The following is an 18,538-nucleotide window of genomic DNA, read 5'->3' on the forward strand; positions in this document are numbered from 1 at the left end:
AGCATAGTTACATTACATTACATTACATTACATTTGGCTGACGCTTTTTAACCAAAGCGACTAACAACATGGTAAACAGTAAGTTTTAGAACAATTCTCACAATTTTAGGACAGTTTAAAAAAAAACATTAGAGTACAGTAAGAATAAGTGCGTCGGTGAGTGCTGTTTTTAACATTTACTTGTCAGTTTAAAATGGCTGGTGAGTGCTAGGATCAGTAAGACTTGTTGTAAGTGTTGCTATGAGAGTAGATGTTCTCTAAAGAGCTGGGTCTTCAGGAGTTTTTTGAAAGTGGAAAAGGATGTCCCTGCCCTTGTAGGAACTGGCAGTGTGTTCCACCAACGAGGAACAACAGATGAGAAAAGTTTGGATTGGTTTGAGCGCACCGGTGGTAGAGCTAGACGTCGTTCGTCAGAGGAGCGCAGCGGTCTGGAGGTAGTGTAAGTCTGTATGAGGGCATTCAAGTAGGTGGGAGCAGAACCGGAGACTACTTTGTAGGCAAGCGTTAGAGACTTGAATTTGATGCGGGCCGCCATAGGTAGCCAGTGTAGCTGGATGAGCAGCGGGGTAACATGTGCCCTTTTGGGTTGGTTGTAGACCAGGCGCGCCGCCGCGTTCTGGATCATCTGAAGTGGTTTCACTGCGCAGGCTGGGAGACCTGTCAGGAGGGCATTGCAGTAGTCGAGTCGTGAGATGACTATTGCCTGAACCAGAAGTTGGGTAGCATCTTGAGTCAAGTAAGTCCTGATTTTCCGTATGTTGTAGAGTGCAAAACGGCATGACCGGGCGACTGAGGCAACATGATCCGAGAAGTTTAGTTGGTTGTCAAGAACAACTCCTAGATTTCTTGCAGTCCTGGTCGGTGAAACAGACAGGGAGTCAAATTTGATGTTGATGTCGTGGTGTATGGTAGGTTTAGCTGGGATGACCAGCAGTTCAGTCTTTGAGAGGTTCAGCTGGAGGTGGTGTGCCTTCATCCATGTAGCTATGTCTGAAAGGCAATCCGAGATCCGTGCTGAAACCAGGGGGTCGTCAGGTGGAAAGGACAGATAGAGCTGTGTGTCGTCTGCATAGCAGTGGTATGAGAAGCCGTGCGAGCGGATAATCTGTCCCAAGGAGGTGGTGTAGATAGCAAAGAGGAGGGGGCCCAGCACTGAGCCCTGGGGGACCCCTGTGGTGAGATGGTGAGGTGCGGATAGCTGACCAAGCCATGATACGTTAAACGAGCGTCCTGTGAGGTAGGATTCAAACCAGGAGAGAGCAGAACCGGAGATTCCCATGTCAGCGAGTATAGAGAGAAGGATACGGTGATTAACCGTGTCAAAGGCAGCCGATAAGTCAAGCAGAATGAGTACTGATGACCGAGCGGTCGCCCTGGCTTCTTTTAAGGCTTCTGTTACAGACAGCAGAGCCGTTTCGGTAGAGTGGCCGCTTTTGAACCCAGACTGATTTGGATCCAGAAGGTTGTTCTGTGAAAGGAAGTCAGAGACCTGTTTGGAGACTGCTCGTTCAATGCCTTTGGATAGGAAAGGCAGTAGTGAGACAGGGCGGTAGTTCTCGACTTGAGCAGGGTTGAGAGAAGCTTTCTTAAGTAACGGTGTTACCCGGGCCATTTTGAACGCTGTTGGAAATGTGCCGGAGGTTAGCGAGGCATTGATCACATGTGTGATAGCTGGAGCGATGGTCGGGCTGATGGACTGAAGTAGGCTCGTAGGTATAGGGTCCAGCGAGCATGTGGTAGGACGGCTGCATGTCAGGAGTCTGGACACTTCACTCTCGGAGAGAGGCGTGAATGCTGAAAAAGATGTTCCAGCAGTCCCTAGAGGTTGTAGGAGTGCGGTATCTGAGTCAGATGCGTTGAGTGGGCATGTAGAGAATTGACTGCTGATTGCCGCCACTTTGTTTGTAAAAAATGAGGCGAGGGTATCTGCAGTAAGGCTGGATGGAGGAGGAGGCAGCTGAGGGTTGAGTAGCGATTTGAAGGTTGAGAAAAGTTTTCGAGTGTCTGTAGCGCTGTTGATTTTGTCATGGTAGAAAGCAGTCTTAGCAGCAGTGATGCTGGCTGAGAAGGAGGTCAGGAGTGTCTGGTAGTTTTTGAGGTCGTCAGCTAGTTTGGATTTGTGCCATTTCCTCTCCGCGGCTCTGAGTTTGGTGCGCTGCGATCGGAGGGTATCATTTAGCCATGGATGAGAATGTTTGGATCGAGCTGGCCTTGTGGTAAGAGGGCACAGCTCGTCTAGACACGAGGTCAGTGTGGAGCAGAGCGAGTCAGTGGCTTCATTAACCTCCAGAGAGGAGAAGGTGTTGAATGGAGGTAGACCGGAGGCAACCACAGAGGAGAAGTGCGTTGGAGACAGGTTCCGGATGTTGCGGCGGAACGTGACCATCGGCTGAGGAGCCGGAGGCTTTAGCATAACTGCTAAAAATGATTAGCTAGGTTAGCTAAGTAACATGGTTAGCATAGTTAGCATGTTAGCATGCTGGTTAGCATAGTTAGCATAACTACTAAAAATGATTAGCTAGGTTAGCTAAGTCACATGGTTAGCAAAGTTAGCATTTTAACATTGTTAGCATGCTAGTTAGCATAGTAACTTGGTTAGCATTATTATCTTTGTTAACATAGTTTGCATAACTGCTAGCAAACATTGGAGCCATTCCAACTGTTAGTTATCGTCAACTATCTACCTAAATAATTTAACCATTTAAATTATCAACCTATTTAACTGTTCAGTCATTCCAACTATATTAAACCTTATCTACCAAGCAAAATATTTAACCATATAAACTCATCATATTTTTGCATTTTCATGCACTGTATTTCCTTCAGGAAATGCTTTTCTAGTTACAGTGCATGAAAATGCACTGTACTGTTCTTCCTAGGCATTTTATTCTTAATATAGTGCATGAAAATGCACTATACTGTTCTTCCTAGATTTCTTATTACAGTGCATGAAAATGCACTGTACTGTTCTTCCTAGGCTTTTTATTAGAGTGCTCTATTGTTATCCGATTTATTAGAATGCATGAAAATGCACTCTATTGTTATCCGATTTCTTCTTATTACAGTGCATGAAAATGCACTGTACCAGAGAGGGTTAAAGCGGAGCTAGTAATCAAGGATCTTTGACTGTACTGTTCTTCCTAGGCATTTTATTCTTCCGCTAACGCATTTAATGCAGCTTCAACCGTTTAACGTAGAAACTTCATTCAAACTATGTTACATAGGTCTTAGTTAGGACATGGGGGCTTTGTATTTTTCATCTTTGTAACTTTTATACTTTTTAAACTATTAATTAAAAACTATTCAAAATTTCCCCATAGACTTAACATGGGCTGATGACATCATAATAGAGCACTTAAGCAATTAGAATCCTAGGCCAGGTCTTCCGGCCACCTGCATCAACTGTCAGTTTCTCAGGCTTTAAGCATACAGTCTCATTCTCTTAATAAGACTACACATCTTGTTCAACTGTTTCCTCTGTCCACAACATAATTTAACCATTTAAACTATCCACCTATTTAACTGTTCAGTCATTCCAACTATATTAAACCTCATCTACCTAGTTCAGTCATTCCAACTATATTAAACATCATCTACCTAGTTCAGTCATTCCAACTACATTAAACCTCATCTACCTAGCAAATAATTTAACCATTTAAACTATCCACCTACTGTATTTAAATGTTCAGTCATTACAACTATTAAACCTCATCTACCTAGTTCAGTCATTCCAACTACATTAAACCTCATCTACCTAGCAAATAATTTAACCATTTAAACTATCCACCTACTGTATTTAAATGTTCAGTCATTACAACTATTAAACCTCATCTACCTAGTTCAGTCATTCCAACTACATTAAACCTCATCTACCTTAGCAAATAATTAAACCTTTTAAACTATCCACCTATTTAACTGTTCAGTCATTCCAACTACATTAAACCTCATCTAGGCCTACCTCGCAAATAATTTAACCTTTTAAACTATCCACCTATTTAACTGTTCAGTCATTCCAACTATATTAAACCTCATCTATCTAGTTTAGTCATTCCAACTATATTAAACCTCATCTACCTAGCAAATAATTTAACCATTTAAACTATCCACCTATTTAACTGTTCAGTCATTCCAACTATAAACCTCATCTACCTAGTTCAGTCATTCCAACTATATTAAACATCATCTACCTAGCAAATAATTTAACCTTTTAAACTATCCACCTATTTAACTGTTCAGTCATTCCAACTATATTAAACCTCATCTACCTAGTTCAGTCATTCAAACTATATTAAATCTCATTTACCTAGCAAATAATTTAACCATTTAAACTATCCACCTATTTAACTATCCAGTCATTCCAACTATATTAAACCTCGTCTACCTATAGCAAATAATTTAACCTTTTAAACTATCCACCTATCTGTTCAGTCATTCCAACTATATTAAACCTCATCTATCTAGTTCAGTCATTTCAACTATATTAAACCTCATCATGTTGGTTGCCAATTAGCACATCATCTGTTTTAACAATATATTTCACACCATATTATTTGCATTTTCATGCACTGGTAATTCCCTGGAATTGCGTTTTCTAGTTATTCTTCCCACCAAATTTCTGCGTCTAATTCAGCTTCAACTGTTTAACGTAGAAACTTCGTTCAAACTTTGTAACGTAGGTCTTGAAAAGGAGACTTGAGGAATGTATTTTTCACTTTTGTAAACTTTATACTTTTTGAGATATTAATAAAAAACAAGCTTATTTTTCCCCATAGACTTTGTATGGGGACTATGACATCATAATGGGCTAATTAACTTGATTTGCACCTGTATCAACTTCCAGCTGCTTAACTAGGTCCCATCAAAAAGCTAGTTAAACTGATTGCACCTATATCAACTGCTTTCTGCTCAATTAGGCCAACTCTCTCTGTGTATCTCCATTCTACAAGGATATAAGGCACATTCCATCCAACTTTCTATCCATTCATCCTCTTCAAACCATTCACTCATCTACCCATTAAACTATCCCATCAACATCCATTAAACAATCTGCCTATCAACATCCATTCAACTTTCTGTCTATCAACATCCATTACACTATCTATATTTAACTTTTAAACTATATACTCTGTGTCAGGCTTTAAACATACAATCTGGCTCTACAGATCCTGTTTAACTATTTCCTCTGCCCACAACTGTTTCAAAATAAATGTCCTCACTAAAATAATTCACTATTAAATAATTTAACTATTTAAACTACTCAACTATTTAACTGTTCAGGCATTTCAACTGTCAGTTGTTATCAACTATGACTTCTGCCAACTGTTATCAAATAAAAGTTTGTTTTGCATTTTATGTTAATATACAGTATGTTTATATTTTCATGCACTGGTAATTTCCTCGAAATTACATTTTCTAGTTATTATATTATATTTCTTATGTAGACTATTAATGGAACATATTATAAGAACATTTCAATAAATATGGAAAGTCAATATGAACCATATAGACAGATATTGTGACAGCCTTGCCTGGCTTCTCCTCCTGTCTGTGTTGCGTCTCTCTCTCCTACAGGTGAGCTGGGTGCAGGTGTTTGGAGGCACGCTAATTATTTCCTAGTCTGGGCTTTTAAAAGCGCTTCAATGGAGACCGGGTTGTCAACCACTTCCGCTCCGTCTCTACAGCACCGTTTTGGATTTTGTTTTAGCTTATTGTGTCACCTAGTCTTGATCCTTACAAGCTGGCTAACAATAGGCCTATATCTAATCTCCCTTTCATGTAAAAATTTAAAAAAATAGAGTCCAAACAAATCTGTGCCTTCTTACATATGAACAAAATCCAGGAACTATACCAGTCTGGCTTTCGAGCTCACCATAGTACTGAATCAGCCTTAGTTAAAGTTTTTAATGACCTCCTCATTGCTGCTCATAATGGATATGTACCATACCTTTTTAACCGTTAATAATTTGTACAGGTCCATAATGAACCATATACCCAGACTATGGTGAAATATTGAGTGCCTCAAGGCTCATTGGATCCCAGTTATTTTCCCATTATATGCTTCTCCTAGGTTCTGAAATTTGGAAACATGGCATTAATTTCCATTGTTATGCAGATGATAGCACAATTATACCTAGCCCGATTAATTACAGTGCATGAAAATGCACTGTACTGTTCTTCCTAGGCTTCTTCTTCTTCTTCTTCTTCTAACGCATTTAATGCAGCTTCAACCGTTTAACGTAGAAACTTCATTCAAACTATGTTACGTAGGTCTTACTTAGGACATGGGTGCTATGTATTTTTCAACTTTGTAACTTTTATACTTTTTAAACTATTAATTAAAAACTAATCAAAATTTCCCCATTGACTTAACATTATGATTATGACATCACAATACGGCCGTTAAGCAATTAGAATCCTATGGCAGGTGTTCGGGCCACCTGGACCAACTGCCAGTCTCAGGCTTTAAGCATACAAACTGGCCCTATTAAGACTACACATCCTGTTCAACTGCTTCCTCTGCCAAAAACTGTTTCAAAATAAAAGTCCTCACTACAATATTTCACTGTTAAACAATTCAACCCTTTAAACTACTGAACTTTTTAACTGTTCAGCCATTGTAACTGTTACTTGTCATCAACTATGACTCCTACCCACTGTAGCTAGTTAGCTAAGTTAGCTAAGTCACATGGTTAGCATAGTTAGCATGCTAGCATGTTAGCATGCTAGTTAGCATTTTTAGCAAAACTGCTTAAAATGATTAGCTAAGTTAGCTAAGTCACATGGTTAGCATAGTTAGCATGCTAGCATGTTAGCATGCTAATTAGCATTTTTAGCAAAACTGCTAAAAACGATTAGCTAAGTCAGCTAAGTAACGTGGTTAGCATAGTTAGCATGCTAGCATGCTAGTTAGCATTTTTAGCAAAACCGCTAAAAACGATTAGCTAAGTCAGCTAAGTAACGTGGTTAGCATAGTTAGCATGCTAGCGCTAGCATGTTAGCATGCTAGTTAGCATTTTTAGCAAAACTACTAAAAACGATTAGCTAAGTAACATGGTTAGCATAGTTAGCATGCTAGTTAGCATAGTAACTTTGTTAACATTATTATCTTTGTTAACATAGTTAGCATAACTGCTAGCAAACATTAGAGCCATTCCAACTGTCAGTTATCGTCAACTATCTACCTAAATAATTTAACCATTTAAACTATCCACCTATTTAACTGTTCAGTCATTCCAACTATATTAAACCTCATCTACTTAGCAACCAATATAGTTTGTTTTTACTCTGTATGATATTTTACATCATATTTTTGCATTTTCATGCACTGTATTTCCTTCAGGAAATGCTTTTCTAGTTCTTCTTCTTATTCTTCTTCTTCTAACGCAGTTAATGCAGCTTAAACCGTTTAACGTAGAAACTTCATTCAAACTATGTTACGTAGGTCTTACTTAGGACATGTGGGCTTTGTATTTTTCAACTTTGTAACTTTTATACTTTTTAAACTATTAATTAAAAACTGTTCAAAATTTCCCCATAGACTTAACATGGGCTGATGACATCACAATAGAGCCGTTAAGCAATTAGAATCCTATGGCAGGTGTTCGGGCCACCTGGACCAACTGCCAGTCTCAGGCTTTAAGCATATAAACTGGCCCTATTGAGACTACACATCCTGTTCAACTGCTTCCTCTGCCAAAAACTGTTTCAAAATAAAAGTCCTCACTATAATATTTTACTGTTAAACAATTTAACCCTTTAAACTACTGAACTTTTTAACTGTTCAGCCATTGTAACTGTTACTTGTCATCAACTATGACTCCTACCCACTGTAGCTAGTTAGCTAAGTAGCATGGTTAGCATAGTTAGCATGCCAGCATGTTAGCATGCTAATTAGCATTTTTAGCAAAACTGCTAAAAATGATTAGCTAAGTCAGCTAAGTAACGTGGTTAACATAGTTAGCATGCTAGCATGTTAGCATGCTAATTAGCATTTTTAACAAAACTGCTAAAAACGATTAGCTAAGTTAACTAAGTAACGTGGTTAGCATAGTTAGCATGCTAGCGCTAGCATGTTAGCATGCTAGTTAGCATTTTTGGCAAAACTGCTAAAAATGATTAGCTAAGTCAGCTAATTAATGTGGTTAACATAGTTAGCATGCTAGCATGTTAGCATGCTAGTTAGCATAGTTAGCATAACTGCTAAAAATGATTAGCTAAGTTAGCTAAGTCACATGGTTAGCATACTTAGCATTTTAACATTGTTAGCATGCTAGTTAGAATACTTGGTTAACATTATTATCTTTGTTAACATAGTTAGCATAACTGCTAGCAAACATTAGAGCCATTCCAACTGTCAGTTATCGTCAACTATCTACCAAAATAATTTAACCATTTAAACTATCCACCTATTTAACTGTTCAGTCATTCCAACTATATTAAACCTCATCTACTTAGCAACCAATATAGTTTGTTTTTACTCTGTATGATATTTTACATCATATTTTTACATTTTCATGCACTGTATTTCCTTCAGGAAATGCTTTTCTAGTTCTTATTCTTCTTCTTCTTCTAACGCACTTAATGCAGCTTCAACCGTTTAACGTAGAAACTTCATTCAAACTATGTTACGTAGGTCTTACTTAGGACATGGGTGCTATGTATTTTTCAGCTTTGTAACTTTTATACTTTTTAAACTATTAATTAAAAACTACTCAAAATTTCCCCATTGACTTAACATTGGGCCTTTATGACATCACAGCAATTAGAATCCTATGGCAGGTGTTCGGGCCACCTGGACCAACTGCCAGTCTCAGGCTTTAAGCATACAAACTGGCCCTATTAAGACTACACATCCTGTTCAACTGCTTCCTCTGCCAAAAACTGTTTCAAAATAAAAGTCCTCACTACAATATTTCACTGTTAAACAATTCAACCCTTTAAACTACTGAACTTTTTAACTGTTCAGCCATTGTAACTGTTACTTGTCATCAACTATGACTCCTACCCACTGTAGCTAGTTAGCTAAGTTAGCTAAGTAACATGGTTAGCATAGTTAGCATGCTAGCATGTTAGCATGCTAGTTAGCATTTTTAGCAAAACTGCTAAAAATGATTAGCTAAGTTAGCTAAGTCACATGGTTAGCATAGTTAGCATGTTAGCATGCTAGTTAGCATTTTTAGCAAAACTGCTTAAAATGATTAGCTAAGTTAGCTAAGTCACATGGTTAGCATGCTAGCATGCTAGTTAGCATTTTTAGTAAAACTGCTTAAAATGATTAGCTAAGTCAGCTAAGTAACATGGTTAACATACTTAGCATTTTAACATTGTTAGCATGCTAGTTAGCATAGTAATTTGGTTAACATTATTATCTTTGTTAACATAGTTAGCATAACTGCTAGCCAACATTAGAGCCATTCCAAGTGTCAGTTATCGTCAACTATCTACCTAAATAATTTAACCATTTAAACTATCCACTTATTTAACTGTTCAGTCATTCCAACTATATTAAACCTCATCTACCTAGCAACCAATATAGTTTGCTTTTACTCTGTATGATATTTTACATCATATTTTTGCATTTTCATGCACTGTATTTCCTTCAGGAAATGCTTTTCTAGTTAACCCTGTTAAACAAACTTGTATGTATGTTACATGTTACATGTATAAGAGATATAAAAACATGGAGAGAATATATATATATATATATATATATATATATATATATATATATATATAAACTTCCTGCTTTTGAACTCAGATGGTTTCAGGTCCTAAAAAGATGAGGCATATCCTATCCTCATCACAGGCTACATACTGTATAGTGATCTTCCACTGACCTCATCCACAAGTGCTAAAAATCTAGCAGTTATAATTGACCAGGACCTATCAATAAAAAAAAAACTAATTTTACCACTTAAGGAACATTTCAAAGATAAGGAAATCCTTATCCTTACCAGACACTGAAAAATGAATCCACAGTTTTGTCACTTCAAGGATAGACTATTGCAATGCTCTATACACTGGCTGCTTATACAAAATGCAGCTGCTCGCACACTCACTAGGACCAAAAAATATGAACACATTTCCCCCATCCTAGCATCTTTACACTGGCTACCTCATTGACTTAAAAATATTACTTGTAACATACAAAGCCATAAATGGCTGGGCACCTATATTAAAGATCTTTTAGTACCACATTACCCACCTAGACTGCTACGATCACAGAATACTGGACTTCTTGTAATCCCAACAGTAGAGGCAGAGCTTTCTGCTACAGCGCACCCCTCCTCTTGAATTAACTCTTGAATCTCTCCAACAATTTGATTAGCAGACACCCTCCCTATTTTCAAGTCTAGACTTGAAACACATACATCTTTAGTGCCTCCTATAGTTAGGTATGGTGTAGTGTGGAACTTCACCCTCAGGGTTTTTATTGGAATGGACCACCTCTGCTGTGTCCTCATGTGACTGGCGCCCTAGTCATGCGTGTCATGGTGGCAACTGACCATACCTGCGCTGGTGCTGACTACCCTTCACCATGCCTTAGGTATGCTGCCATAGCATAGCGCTGTCATGGACTTTTCATGTGTCACGCCGTACAACTCTGCTTCTTTCTCTCTCTCAACTCCCCCTCTTACCTCTTGTCTTTGTCTTGCCATTCAACTCCCTCTTCTCTCCTTCTCTCTCTCTCAACTCTCCCTCTCTTGCCTTTTGTCTCTATAGTATAACACTATATAATACCATTGATATACTTATTATTATTAATACTAACCATCATGACTTATAGTAATACCTACTATTTATGTCTCTTTCTTCCCTCTTACCTCACTTGTGAGATAAACTATTACCAGTCATCAGCCATCCTTGTGTTTGGCCCTCATCGCACCTGAAGTCCCTTCCCTATGACTGCCCTATGTGATGACCCTGTGCCCCTTCAGGCCTTCTCCTGTCAGTGCATGGGAAGGGCTGGGCCTGGTTGGGCTAATACCCTCATTGATTACACCTATGGTTAGGGTGGGACTATAAGGGGTTCCCTATCTTTCTGATTAGGCATTTTTCTTACTTCTTGCAGGCCCTCACTTTGATTCTCTCACACTTGCACTTTGCTCTCTCCCCTCATTTCTAACTCTACCTCTCTTTCTCTTTCTTCTTTGCATCCATACATCCATACACTCATACACACACGCCACCACTCCCATTCATTTCCCCCTAGACATTTTGCTATTGGTAACCTTGTGCTTTACTTTAATAAATTAATATATTTGGTTTGAACCTTGTTGTCCGTGTCCCTCTTTATGTTTTGGTCTGGGAACGAGCTGGCCGTAACACCTACCATTGCCTATTGCAGTCCCCTTGTCTGGATTCCTGGCCCGTGCAGCCTAGCTACCCAGTACTTGACATATGACAATTCCTAATCCCTATGGACAATGCATGCCCTACATTGGACTATTTAAATTTTCTGACACTAAATAGGATTCATGCATACATCATACTGGTTATGTAACCATCTTACCTCTTTGTAACATACCTCAGGTTGTTGTGTTCTATTCTGTACACCTAACTAACCTATTCATTTATTATGTATACAGTACAGACCTTACTGCCCTGTAACTGACCCTAGGCAGATGGGTCAGGCCCTTGAGTCTTGTATCCACTCGAGGTTTCTTCCTATATGTATCTCCAATTCTAGGGAGTTTTTCCTCGTCCCTGTTACTCATGGGCACTCTCTGAATGTTTAACACTCTGTTAAGTGCCATGAGACATTAGTAATGTTTTGGCGCTCTATAAGTGACAATAAATATAAGTTGAAATTGAAATTGAAATTATTCACTCCATCACATTATACTGATTGCTTACACTTTTATTTTCCAAATCCAACTCCACTCCTTTTTGTTAAGTTCTATTAATTTATTAAAAATCTATTGTATTGCTACTCCGTGTGTGGTCTTTCCGTACTCTGTTACTTTGCTGAAAACCCCCCCCAGCTATAAACCAGCTTATGCTGGAAGCTGATTTTAGCTGGTCTTTGCTGGCTTAGTTGGTTGGTTGTCACCGGGATGCTGTTGGTAAAATATTACATACCAAAGTGAAACATGAAATCCATGAGAATCATACAGGGTTTAAGTACAGCAAAGCATAGATATTCATACAGTAACAGTGGCAAAGTCAGGAATCATCCAGGCTACCCTAATCAATGACACAAATGGCTGTTGATGCAAAACAGACAACAACAAGTGATATCAACACTGGCGCCTTACATTATCCATGTTCAGAAGAACAGCACAGATGTTATACAGGGTCGTGACGCAGACATAGAATCATACTCGAAGCTGGTGTCACACTCCACCTCAGTCCCATTGAATGGGGCTGTGTATGCTAACGCATTCTTGGTGTGAGAGCTAGGGACCAAATCCTGAGGATATTATGTTGACTTGTTACCACTATGGGGGTGCTAGAGTTACGGAAATGAGCTCATATCTTTAACGTATCAAAACTAAACTAAGTATGAGAGGTTATGTGGTGTAAGGGGGAGAGGGTTTATCAGTGTGAGTGTGGGTGTGTGTGTGTATGTGTGTGTGTGTGTGTGTGTGTGGGGGGGGGGGGGTTGGGGTTGGGGTAAGTGTGATGAGAGGGGTAGCAATAGGGTGTGTGCAAGTGCAAATGCCAAAAGGAAGGAAGAGTATGACAGTTCACTGTCCTGATGGTGGAAAGATGTGTATGCATCTAATGTAACAAAACTGAGTTGCCATGACAGCTCCTGCTCAACTGCTTGGCCCCCAAATATAGCTGCAGAGCTGCAAATTTAGAGAGAAATGGACAAAATTCAAGAGCTGTGAAGCTTTCGAAAAGTTTTCACCTTGGTCTGTTGGTGGTGCTACAGTGCACATGATAAAGTCTTGTAAATTGATGGGTGGGGCCTTACCTTTTGCCTTAATCCACTGATCAAGTTTGAGCTTGATATATCAAAGCATTGCAGAGCTATTTGCATTAATGCTGTTAAAAGATTGATGGATTTTGACCAGTATTTGAGGTTTTGGGGGCAGTAACTTGGTGAAATTGGTCAGTGGCCTGAGTAGAATAAGTGTGCAAAGTTTGAGCATTTTACTATGTACATTTGTATGTGCTGCCATGGATTCCCATGGCACTAGAAAGAAGCATAATAACAAATCCTACTAGCCCTATAGGGTCCCTACGCAGCTTCAATGCTTGGCCCCCAATAAGACACGGTAGAAACACTAATGGCCCCAAAAATGACAGAAATGTGGCAAATGACTTTTAAGTGATAGGGACCAAATGTAGTGCTGAAAATGTATAATCAGAAAAATAGGCCAAAATAAATTTCCCATGACAAATGCATTATGGGAAGTCTAGACCAAATCTAGTGCTGAAAATCTTCAATTTCCCAAATACATTTTATTTTCAAAGGCCATTTTTCACGATAGAATTTCACATGGGGGGTGTCATTGGAAAGAGGAGAGAGTGTAGTTTCAGAATGTGGTGAAACATCCGTTGCAAAATGCATTATGGGATGTCTGTCGCTGTTCAAATGCTGAAATTCTGCAATTTCCCAAATACATACTATAAACTCAAAGGGGCTAAATATGCCATTTTCCACGGTAGAATTTCACAAGTGTGGTCTCATTGGAATGAGGAGAGAGTGTAGTTTCAGAATGTGGTGAAACATCTGTTGCAAAATGCATTATGGGATGTCTGTCGCTGTTCAAGTGCTGAAATTCTGCAATTTCACATATACATACTATAATTTCAAAGGGCAAAAAAGGCAATTTTCCACGATAGAATTTCACAAGTGGGGTGTCATTGGAAAGAGGAGAGAGTGTAGTTTCAGAATGTGGTGAAAGATCCCTTGCAAAATCCTTCCTGAGATGGGTATGGCTGTTCTAGTGCTGAAATTCTGCAATTTCCCAAATACATACTATATTTTCAAAGGGCGAAAAAGGCCATTTTCCATGATAGAATTTCACAAGTGGGGTGTCATTGGAAAGAGGAGAGAGTGTAGTTTCGGAATGTGGTGAAAGATCCCTTGCAAAATCCTTCATGGGATGTCTGTCGCTGTTCAAGTGCTGAAATTCTGCAATTTCTAAAATACATATTATATTTTCAAAGGGCAAAAAAGGCCATGTTCCACGATAGAATTTCACAAGTGGGGTGTCATTGGAAAGATGAGAGAGTGTAGTTTCAGAATGTGGTGAAAGATCCCTTGCAAAATGCATTATGGGATGTCTGTCGCTGTTCAAGTGCTGAAATTCTGCAATTTCCCAAATACATAGTATAAATTCAAAGGGGCTAAATATGCCATTTTCCACGATAGAATTTCACAAGTGGGGTGTCATTGGAAAGGGGAGAGAGTGTAGTTTCATAATGTTTTGAACGATCCCTTGCAAAATCCTTCCTGAGATGAGTGTGGCTGTTCAAGTGCTGAAATTCTGCAATTTCCCAAATACATACTATAAATTCAAAGGGGCTAAATATGCCATTTTCCACGATAGAATTTCACAAGTGGGGTGTCATTGGAAAGAGGAGAGAGTGTAGTTTCAGAATGTGGTGAAAGATCCCTTGCAAAATCCTTCCTGAGAAGAGTGTGGCTGTTCTAGTGCTGAAATTCTGCAATTTCACAAATACATACTATATTTTCAAAAGGCAACCGATGCAAAATGACATTTAGGCCGTAGAGAATACATTTAGTGTAGAAAAAAGTCAAAAACTGCCACCAACTACATAACCCCCCCCCCCCCACACACACACACACCACCACCACAGTGCATGATGTACAAAACTATTGAATAGAAAACATAACACAACATGTAGCAAAAGATTCAGCACAGAAAATAAAGAAAACACTACACAATCTGCCAATCTGCCACGCACTACATAACCCCCCCCCCCTCTAAATTACCAAATTATTTAATAGAACACAAAAGACAACATTCATCATTCATCAAAACATTCGTTGTGACGTCTGTGAACAATGCCTGTTCATCTGCAACAGGCACATAGCTGTGTTATCGCGGATTTGCGGTCAACCCTGCCCCCTTGTGGTAGAAAATTGCAATATTTTAGGGTGGAATGGAAAATTAACTCCCCCGCGATCTGAATGTAGTGCCAACTTCAGCCTCGTCTAGTAAGACGTTGCCACGCAACACCTGAAACTGTCAAGTTCTATCTGTGTGGCGAACTATTTATTTTGTCAGCAGAAGACACGAAACGGTAGCAAAATAATTTTAAAGACCCATTGTGTTAGGTTTCTTTTCTCGTTTTGGCAAGTAGCCGTATAATAAGCGGGATAATGTATTGTCCGCCGGAAATTATCAGAAAATAAGTCCCGACAGGGAGAACAGAACCCCAGAATTACCGGCGGACAATACATTATCCCTTACATTTTAATCATCACCCCAGCCTTTGATCATGCCAAACCTTTTGTCAACCAAACTGCTCTTGTGACCTTTGTCAATCAAATGCTCACATGACCCATGCTTTAGGGGACTACTGGTTAGCACTTCAGCCCTGTAACCAGAGGGTTGCCGGTTCGAACCCCGACCAGTAGGCACGGCTGAAGTGCCCTTGAGCAAGGCACCTAACCCCTCACTGCTCCCCGAGCGCCGCTGTTGATGCAGGCAGCTCACTGCGCCGGGATTAGTGTGTGCTTCACCTCACTGTGTGTACACTGTGTGCTGTGTGTGTTTCACTAATTCACAGATTGGGATAAATGCAGAGACCAAATTTCTCTCACGGGATCAAAAGAGTATATACTTATACTTGTAACTTAGACAATCATGAGGACACATGACGACAATAAATCATTGGAGGTTCAGTCGGCCACCGCCATAAGCGGTGAGCTATGCTGGCCTCCGAGCTCATATGCTGGCCTCCGAGCTCGTAGTTCTAACTCCATTGTTAACCAATAAATGTTTCACCCTGTTTTCAGTTTTCAAACCTGCCTCTGTCTGCTTGCACTCAATTTTTCTTGCAACAGGAACATACTTTAGTGTCAAAGTGACCTCCCAATGACAAATGTAGAACATTAAATCCAGTGGTGGACATTACTTGAGTACATTTACTCAATTACTGTACTTAAGTTGCTGTACTTTACTTGAGTATTACAATTTTGTTGAACTTTTTACTTTTACTCCAGTACATTTTAAGGCCAAATATCTTACTTTTTACTCCACTACATTTTGTGACAGCTGAAGTACAGCTGAAGTTTCTTTTGGATAAAAGACTGTCCAAATACATGTGCACTTACATGTATATATTTTCTATTAAGCGAGCTAGGCTTTAAATAATGGTGTTCCCTAACTTATGTTATTGTCATCCACTATTTACTGTATCTTGTTGACCTCTTTTCACAATATTGATGTTACCATAACTAGCCTCATGACGCCATCGAGCAAATGATAGACAATGATAGACAATCTGACACTATCAAACACAAAAGGGAACATCTTGATTTGGTCCGAAAGTGTAAAGCATTCAACAAAGAAAAATGTAGTTACTTTGAAGTATCTAAGATAAGATATCACATTAGTTTGTTTTTAGTTCTTTCTACATACAACAATTATCAGCTGATTTTGTCCTTGAATGGAGGAGAAAGGCTCAATGAATGCCTATGTCTGTGCCGAATCATTTCAACAATAGTAAATGCAACTGTATTAGTCATAATACATTTCAGGACTTTTACTTTTGATACTTTGAAGTACATTTGAAGGGAAGTACTTTTGTACTTCCACTCAAGTGGAAATATAAAAGGAGGACTTTTACTTTTACTGGAGTAACATTTGCCCATGTGTATCTCTACTTTCACTCAAGTACAGGGTTTGTGTAGTTCATCCACCACTGATTAAATCACATATTGGAATATGGGACATAATGCTCTATTCCACTTTCTCTCAATTAACATAATAATCAAAACACCAAAATTAAAATGGTTGCATTTATTACAACAGTGATTCTACAGGTGAATCTAAAATTGTTTGAGCATATCATGGATAAGTATGGATTTCCTGTAATATATTTCAAAAAGTGAAACTTTCATATAATCTAGATTCATTACACATAATTTGAATGATTTTTAAGCCTTTTTTGTTTTGTTTTAATCTTGATTATTCTAATCTTGATGATTACAGAGAACAAAGAAACAAGAATCCATTCAGTACAGTTTAAGCCATCCTTACACCAGAAGACTTTGACAAGATTTGGGAAAGATTCTTGAAAGATTGTAGTATTTTGAGTAAAGCTTGAATGAATACTCTAAAAATACTCTAATCTCTCAAGAATCTTTCCCAAATCTTGTCAAAGTCTTCTGATGTCTGGGTAGCATTAGTTAAAGTCTTCTGATGTATGGGTAGCATTAGTTAAAGTCTTCTGATGTATGTGTAGCATTAGTTAAAATCTTCTGATGTATGGGTAGCATTAGTTAAAAAAGTGATTTGCCACTTATGGCACCTATCTCCATAGCTGAGTATAGGGTTTGAACTGTTGTGTATTTAAAGATGATGGTAATTTTGATACCACTGATGAAATAGAGACCCAGTCAGACCAATAGTATAAAAAATCAGGAACAGAGTTTACAATGATGCGCATCAAGGGAGAGACAGCATGACTTTAGCTTGACCTAAAGATCCATCAGCTGCTCTAACTAGACAAGGATATAGTTAGGGTTTAAGTATCCTTCCAGGCTGACAGGGGATGGAGTTGGTCATCCCATCTCACATGGACTACACTGAATCAGACTCTGATTAGTGACAACCTGGCAATCCGGAGCAGATAGCTACTGACGCAGCCATGCAGAACACCAGGCAGTGGGGCGATATCCTATCACTATTCCATGTGAAAAACAGTAAGAGAGGTAATCTTGAATCAATGAAGAGGTAATCTTCATTGTAGGTATCAGAGGAAATGACCATGGGTCAGTCTACACCAGCTTCAGCCAGCTAGGCCAGTTGGCCACCAGCATCTTTGAAAATGGTGTCCGACATAATATACTCACTTCCACACACATTTGCACAAACAAGCCAGTTAGGTGCCACATTACTGGTGCACATAAAAGTATATTCTATGTGTCTATGCAAATTGGTGGATGAACTGACACTACCCTGGTAGGAAGATCAGCCAGTCCTCATGGACAGCATCATTTGTGGCTACCAGTAGGGTTCTTTTAAAAATGTTGGCAGAGAGAACACGCTGGATGCCATTTTTAAAGATGGCAGCAGCTCACTGAGAATAGTTTTGGCTGAATTAGCTAGCCTAGCATTGGCCATGGAAATGAATAGGAGCATTACTTCCTCGCTCTGTCCAGTTCTATACAATACCTTCATGGCCTACACATTCTAAGGGAAGGAACTAGTTTCTAAATCGACTGGAGTCAGATTTCTTAGATTTACAAAGATGGGGTTCTTGACATAAATGGTTGTATTCCATGCAAGGAGAGACTCAAGAGCAGAAAACCTTCACCCAGAGAACCTTCCCATTTCTGCTGTCGCTCTATAGAATGGTTTGTTCTGGTGTATTTCATAGTATGATT

Source organism: Alosa sapidissima, chromosome 12, assembly GCF_018492685.1.
Source record: "Alosa sapidissima isolate fAloSap1 chromosome 12, fAloSap1.pri, whole genome shotgun sequence".
NCBI lineage: Eukaryota > Metazoa > Chordata > Actinopteri > Clupeiformes > Clupeidae > Alosa > Alosa sapidissima.